Raw genomic sequence first — 7,403 nt, forward strand, 5'->3', positions numbered from 1 at the left:
TTTTTTTTTTTTTTTTTTTAGGCCAGGGATTGAACTCAGGACCTTGTGCTTGCAAGGCAGGTGGGGTTCCACTGAGCTAAATCCCCGGCCCGGTGCTAAGTATTTCTAACGGAACAGGAATGTGTCCCTTGCAGGCAGGTATGCGGGAGCTCTTACATTTTCACTTCATGGAAAAGATGATAGCTGTGGTAAAATACGTGATTTTTCTTTAGATGTTTCTGGATGCTTTTTTGCTACGACATTTCTCTTTGGGCCTTTTTTGGTATCTTCTGTTTTGTGTGTCTGTGTATATGAAAGAAATGTGTTTCTATTATGACTAATGGCAAAAGTCAGGCGGGCTGAGGTCTTCGAGTTTGCTGTGAACCGTAACTTCCTTACAGGGAGAAGCTTGTTATTGGGGAAGGCAGTTTGCAGATGAATAAAACGGGGCGAGGCTGAAAAGAGACCAAGGACAAAGAGGATCTGTAATGGGAATGCTTAAAATGTTCTATTTTCTTCAGAGGTCCACATAGCAAACTAACCTCAGAGCCATATTCATAGGCCCATTAAAAGCTCAGAGTTGAAAAAAAAATCCTGCAGAATTTGTGGCCTCTTTTTGTACTTCTTCTTTGTCCTGGGTGGGTTTAAGAAATTAGAATACCTCAGTAAAGAAGCAGGGAAGTCTAAGTGAGAGAGAGAGAGAGAGAAAGAGAAAATCACTTACAATGAAAGGTTTAAAATTAAGACAACAGAATAAACTTAAATATATGGAAATAAAACTCAAGAGCTAAAATGCCATCAGTTTTAGAAAAATTAGGAACTACAAATTTTTGTATATACTAGTGTCAGTATGTAATCTATGAAATTATATCTACACAGTTACTTAATAGAACACAGAGTGGCATCATCACCGTAGTATCCTCTAAGATGGGGTCAAGATGTGGAACTTAAAAACATTCCAATGACTTTCCCAAAACAGAATCATCTCCCAAATACCTGATATTTACCTTCAGAAATGTATAGGCTGGCAGGTCCCCACTGGCTGCTCCTTTGCAAAACAAAGAAACAAAACCCCAAACAAAACAGTGATTTAAAGTGGGAATGGCCAGTTTTGTAATGTCCAAGTCTGATGATATTTGAAGTGTTTGCCATGTCTGATCCCGTGAAACACTGGAGCGCATCCCTAAATGTGGTATAGTGCTGCCCATGCAAAGCTGGTGTTCTAGACAGAGAAAGTGTATATAAATACTGAGTGAGTGATTAAAGGATAGGATAGAGTATAATGAAGTTATCACTGTGGTACACCTGAAAAATTCTAACATTTATGAATCACTTGTGTACCAGCTTTGGTGCTCACTCTAAGTATTAACTCATTTATGCGACAGCAATCCTTTGGGCTAAAGGCCTGATTGATTATCTCCATTTTGCAGGAGAGGAAATGGAGACACAGGAAGTTAACACCAGTTACTAACTTCAAGTTAGACTTGAAGGCGCTGGGTTAGCACACACACCTGGCAGTCCACTCCAGGGCGCAAGCTCTCCCTTCTGAGATTTACTGCCTTTGAGGATGGAAAGAAGGGAGAACAACATGGGTGAAAGTCCTCTGGGCGGTTTCTTGAAAGAAGGATTTGAGAGCTGGGTTGAAAAGCGAGTGTGCAGTGTGCATGGCCAGAAGCAGAGGTTGGAAAGGCTTTCAAGAAGAGAAGCAGCATGCATAGAGGGGGCACTGGGCAGAATGAATGGAGGGGCATAGAGGAGATGGGCCCACTGGGAGGTCAGCATGTTCATGTGGGGGAAAAAAACAGCTATCCCCATCTTAAGTCAAGTCCCAGCTCGCTAACTTTCCCTGTGTGCAAGTGCCTTCCTCGGCACACTGGAAGGAACTCAGTGCCCTCATGTCAGGGTGGAAATAGGAGAGGCACTATTCACAAAGTCTTTAGTGTAGAAATACTCACATGGTTGGTGTCCAGTAAAAGGAATTACATTATGAATTGTGTTAGGAGAAGTGGGAACTTACACTGAATAAGGAGATGGCGCCAGACTCTGGAGGGTCTTATTATTCAGGCAGCAGAATATAGATATGGTATGGAAACCACTTGGGAAGTAAAGCTGAAATTTTTATCATGTATTTAGAATAGGGGTGTGATCTATTAATGGACAGTGATGTATACAGTGGGAAGCAATAAGTCTTTTTGCTTTGTTTTTTAGTAAAATAGAGCTAGAATTGAAATTGCATATTCAATATTATTTCATCTTTCTCTTGATTCTGTTAACATATATACTTTTGTATGTGTATTTGATATGTGTCTGTAGTACCACTACATCCAACATCTTAGACAGTGTCCTCCTTTACCAGTGGAGATGTCCTGATAAGGAACAGCTTGCCAACAAGACCCAGGGACACTATGAAACGACTGACATTGCAGTAAATGTCAAGATTTCAAATCATGCACAGTAAGACTGTATAGGAAGTTTATCTCGGCTTTATCCTTTGGAGCTACAGAGGCACAGAACAGTGTGCTATGCCAAACCACAGGAGGGAAGAAAAGATCCATTGGAAGAACCTCTCTTTATTGACTCTGACTTTCAGAAGCCAAGTAGTGAAATTTGTTCTAGACCTAGGAGCAGATGGCATTTATAAATCTTTTGGAAAATTTGTGTCAGTTCAACACCCTAAAGAAAATAAGCAAGCACATAGAAAATAATCATTATTATAGAAATACTGTTTTGCATTTTTGTTAAATAAAGAGAATTTGCCCAAACTGTTTTTTTCTCATCAGTAGAGCCTTTTGAACTAACTACAGTATTCGGTTGGGTCTGTAGAATTTCCTCATTCTTAGGAGGCAAGCACTGTTTCTACTTGAATTGTTACCAAAGGTAACCATGAAAGAAAAAGCAGAGTGGAAAGGGGGAAAGTTCAAGGCAGATTGTAAAGAGATTTGTATTGGTTAGCATTCTTTAGAGAAACAGATAGACCTATGGGATTGAAGGCAGGATAGTCCACAGGGGCCATCTGTGAGCTGCAGTGCCAGAGCGCAGAGATGGACAGCTTCAGTTTGCTGGACTGCATACCAGTCATCCTGGAAACACCCTCACAGACACACCCAGAAGTGTTCTTTACTAATCTTACTCATCTGCTGGGCATTTCTCCATTCAGTCAAATTGACACATACACTTAACTGTCACGAGGTTTAATAATTTCCAGTAAATGATGTCGATCTAAAAATAATCCTGCTCCAAATTATTCCATAAGTGAAACTTCTTTCTTTCTACCAGACGGAATATTGTTCTGTTAGCCCAGCCCCCACGTTGTTTCAAATCCTCCTTTCTCACTCCATATGGAAGCAGTTAAGCATAGTTTATTTCTAACTCCTCTAAGGACTACAGTGCCTTCGACCCAACCTCTGAGTGGTGCATCCTGAAGTTGTTTCCATTCTTAAAGATTGTTTTCTAACTAATCTTACCTCCCAGGAAGGTATTGTGTTGTCTTTCCTCCTAGTATCATTTCTTAGTTTCCTGCTTGGCTTGTCCTTTGAAAATCCTCCACTCTTTCTTTGAACACAGTGGGAAATTGTGGATGTAGGAAACTGCGCCAGCGCCCCTTGTCTGTTTTGTATCATTTTCTCCCTCTGGTTCGCTAGTAATTAATTTGACCTTGAATTTGTCTGGAGAACAGAGAATTCCTATGTCTCCCAACCCCTACTTCTACCTGCCAAATTAATGTTGTTCTCTGTTTGTGCTAGGCCAGGAAATTGTCTCATAAAAATGTTTATTTTTTTCCCTTTTAGGTCTATGTAAAGCAACTGTTCTTCACGTTTGAAAGATAATATTTCAAGGCTCACAATTCTGGTTTGGTGTGATTTCTTTTTCTTCTCTCAGTAATTTAAATATTTCACTCCACACTCTTGCTTGCATAGTTTGATCTTTATTCCTCTGTAGGTAAGGTTCCCTCGTGTTTTCTTTAAAGACTTTACCTTGATTTTCTGAAGTTTGAATGTGGTAGGTCTAATTGCTAGGTTGTTTTGGAGGGTGAGGATCATTTATCCCATTTGATGTTCTCTGAGTTATTTTACTTTTTTTTCAGTCTTTTTTTTAACATTTAGTTTTTCAATTTTGGAAATGTCTCTTTTTATACCCTCAAGCTCAGAGATTCTCTCCTTACCTGTATTCAGTCTACTAAGGAGCCCATAAAGGTATGAATTGTAGTAAATGAGATTTTAATGTGCTTCTCCGGTATAGGAGGACAGCAGCAGCATTCTTTGGTCCTATGATTTATTAGGTTTCAGGGTTTTTATGAGCCTGTGTCCCTGGACTATGGACTTTACCAGCCTACCTTGCTCCCCAGCCTACCTCACCCCACCTTTGAATGACTAGAGGGGGACACAGTTGGGTATTTCTTCTCGCCTGTTGTACTAGACTTTGATATCACCGAGGAGGGTAGGCTTTCATAAAATAATTTCTCTTAAAGGCAAGCTTTGTTAAGAACAGAATGTTCTGGAATATTACAGGGTGTTTCCTTTCCTCCATCCTTCTGATGGAAACACAATGAATTTTTCTCCAACCTTCCCTGTGAGGACCTAGTAGAGCCCCGGGAAGTAAAACTCACAAAAAGTGTGATCCCTCCAATCCTCCAGCCCTGGGTCTCCCTGAAATTTCTCTCTCAAGACTTGTCCACACTGAGCCTTCAGAAATTCATCAATTGTACTTTTGGTTTGTCTACCTCAGTACTGGCTCCTGCTCTGGTTAACTTGTAATTTGCTGTTTTAACTGATTCTCCAATTATGTGCACAGCAGTTTGTCCTGTGACTCCACTTTTCTTTTTTAACAAGTTAGTTTTTCAATGTATTCAGCATGGTACTTTTTAGGGTGGAGCAAAGACTTCTAGGTTCCTTGTATGCCAGACCTGAAACAAAACAAAGTCCATCCAGAATGCTTTGACTCCTTGATTTGAAGATGACAAAACAACATATAGATTCCTTCAGTCTGTGTATACTCATACAAGCAATCTAGTGGATAACAAGTGGTATCAAGTTATAAAAAGCTATATCAAAACTGTCCTTTTCCTTTTCTCTTATTTTGATTTTAAATCTGAAAAAAATTTGAGTATCTAATTCTCTTCAGAGCTATTTCTCATTCACACTGTAGCTAGCACTGGAGGGCTTTCTCCATCTGGCTATGTTATTAATGTGATATCATTTGTGGAGATTTGTACACGTATTCATCCCAACCAACTTCAAAGGTTATTTGGCAGCATTTTGCTGGTAGCACATAGAAGTTAAATAGCCTTTCTAGTACCAGCAGCCAGTAAGCCAACATAGGAGTAAAAGTGCAAGTTGGTGCCTTGCCTTACGAAGTTGGGACCGGTCCCATTATTTGCAGATGATGTAACACCTTTATTTCAGTTTCTAAAGTCTATGCTGTCCAGTACTGTAGTCATCACTCATGTTTATCTATTGAAGACTTAGAATGTTGATAGTTTAAACTGAGATGTGAGTTTCAAGGATTTATTATGTCAAAAATAATTTTAAAAGTATTGATTAAATACTAGAATTATAACATTTAAGGTATATCAGGTATTTTGGGGAATGCACATTAATATTAATTTTACCCCTTTCTACTTTTTTTATGTATCTACTAGAAAATTTAAAATTGCCTTTGTAGCTTGCATTCTATTTCTGCCCAACAGCACTGATCTCAATAGAAGGTAAGAGAATTGATAGATTTTATTTTTCTCTGTGCCTTCTAATTAACAAGGGTGACTCTGTTAATTAATGTCATGTCCCAAGTAGTTGAACAGGGATGCTTTCCTGCACTTGTATATGAAGTTCACTCTCTGCTTAGGGAATCTGAGTTTTTAATGGTGCATGCCAGAGGCTCAACACTTTAGCTCAAGGTCAGCAGGAAGTTTTGGCTCACACACAGGCATCCCACTTTCTTGGCTGGCTGTGCATAAGCTTGTCTGCCTGCTGCTGTGTTGCACTGTCTCTCTACCACCAAAGTCAGTGTTACCTTGTTACCCAGCAGGTCCCTGTGAGACAGTCTGTGGGGAACTTTTGGGCCTAAATGTCTTGACTAAAGACCTGAGGATCTTTAGGAATGGTGCCAGAAGCCCTGTGGTGAGCAGCATGGTTCTGGTAAAACAGAAATCCCTTTACATAGACATCATCATCCACCTACTCTACATTCAAAAACCTCCTGGCTTTACTTAAAGATCACATCATGTATTCTTGTTGTCTTACATATTTTCAATAAATTCTTCAGACATCCAATTGAATCCTGGTGTATTAGTCAGATTTCCTATCACCTAAACACAATACCGGGCACCCACAATTTAAAGAAGGAGAACTTTATTTTGGCTCATAGTTTCAAGGATTTCATCCTTTTTTCAAAAATTTTTTCCTTTTTTTCCAATGAAGAAACTGCATGGCAGAGCAAGGCTGCTCATTCTATGGCAACCATGAAGCAGGCAGAAAAGGAAAAGCTTGAGGTAAAAATAAACCCTTCCAGGTCATGGTCCTATGACCCACTTCCAGCCAAATTCTACCTCCTAACAACATATTCAGCTACTGAGTTAATTTGTGAGTGACATCTACTGAATATAGCATATCCTTGATCCAATTACTTTGCAAACACAAGAGACTCTTAGGGGAAATTTTACATATAAAAAATAACATGTCAACCCAGTCCCCAAAAGACTCATGTCCATCCCATTATACAAAATACATTTAGTCCATCTCTAAGAGTTGTCAAATCTTAGCAGTTCCAGCATTGCTGAAATGTTGAAGTCCAAAGTTGCCTTTAAGACTTAAGAGAGACTCTTAGCTGTGAGCCCTGTAAAAATTAGAAAGAAAATTAAATATTCTATCATAAGCTGTCACAGGGTAAGCATTTCCATTCCAAAAGGGGGGAATAGTGGAATGGAATGGAATTAGACCAAAGCAAGGCTGAAAAGTAGCAGGATGAACATTACATCTTGTAGCTCTGTGTCCAACATCCAGAACAAATTCTGGTGGGACATGAGCACCAAGGGCTTGGGCATTTCTGCCCTTTGGCATTGCTAGTTACAGACCACATGGTCCCTCTCTTGGTTGGCTCTGCTCATTGCCTGGGGTTCTACTCAGGAGATGATCCATATTCTTGGCTTCTCTAATTTCTTGTGGTTTCTACTGTATCTTTGGCTTCACTCTTATAACTTCCCACCTTGCCCTTTAAGAGGCACATTTTATGTTCTCCAAGGCCTTCTTTTGAAATCTAAGTGGAAATCTCCACAATCCCCCAACTTTTGCATTCTACATTCCTGAGAAACCAGCACCTTGGATGTTGCCAAGTTCTGTCACCAGCTCAAGTGCTAGCTAGGTCTCTCTAGATCATGGCCACAGTGGCCTTTGAGTACCTGGGTGGCTAAGTGTGGTGAAATGAATTCT

The 7,403-nt window shown here is 39.8% G+C and overlaps 1 long non-coding RNA gene across 1 annotated transcript in view; it reads right to left on the reverse strand.

Annotated features, from left to right (window-relative positions):
• Positions 1-3,526, reverse strand: part of LOC104868044 — a 6,359-nt gene extending 2,833 nt beyond the window's left edge. Inside the window, exon 1 of the long non-coding RNA XR_781948.1 lies at positions 3,444-3,526. This is a non-coding gene — a long non-coding RNA (uncharacterized LOC104868044). The remainder of the gene's footprint in view (positions 1-3,443) is intronic.
• Between the last annotated feature and the right edge of the window lie 3,877 nt (positions 3,527-7,403).

This window comes from Fukomys damarensis, unplaced genomic scaffold, assembly GCF_012274545.1.
Source record: "Fukomys damarensis isolate Sample0158 unplaced genomic scaffold, DMR_v1.0_HiC HiC_scaffold_17, whole genome shotgun sequence".
Lineage (NCBI taxonomy): Eukaryota > Metazoa > Chordata > Mammalia > Rodentia > Bathyergidae > Fukomys > Fukomys damarensis.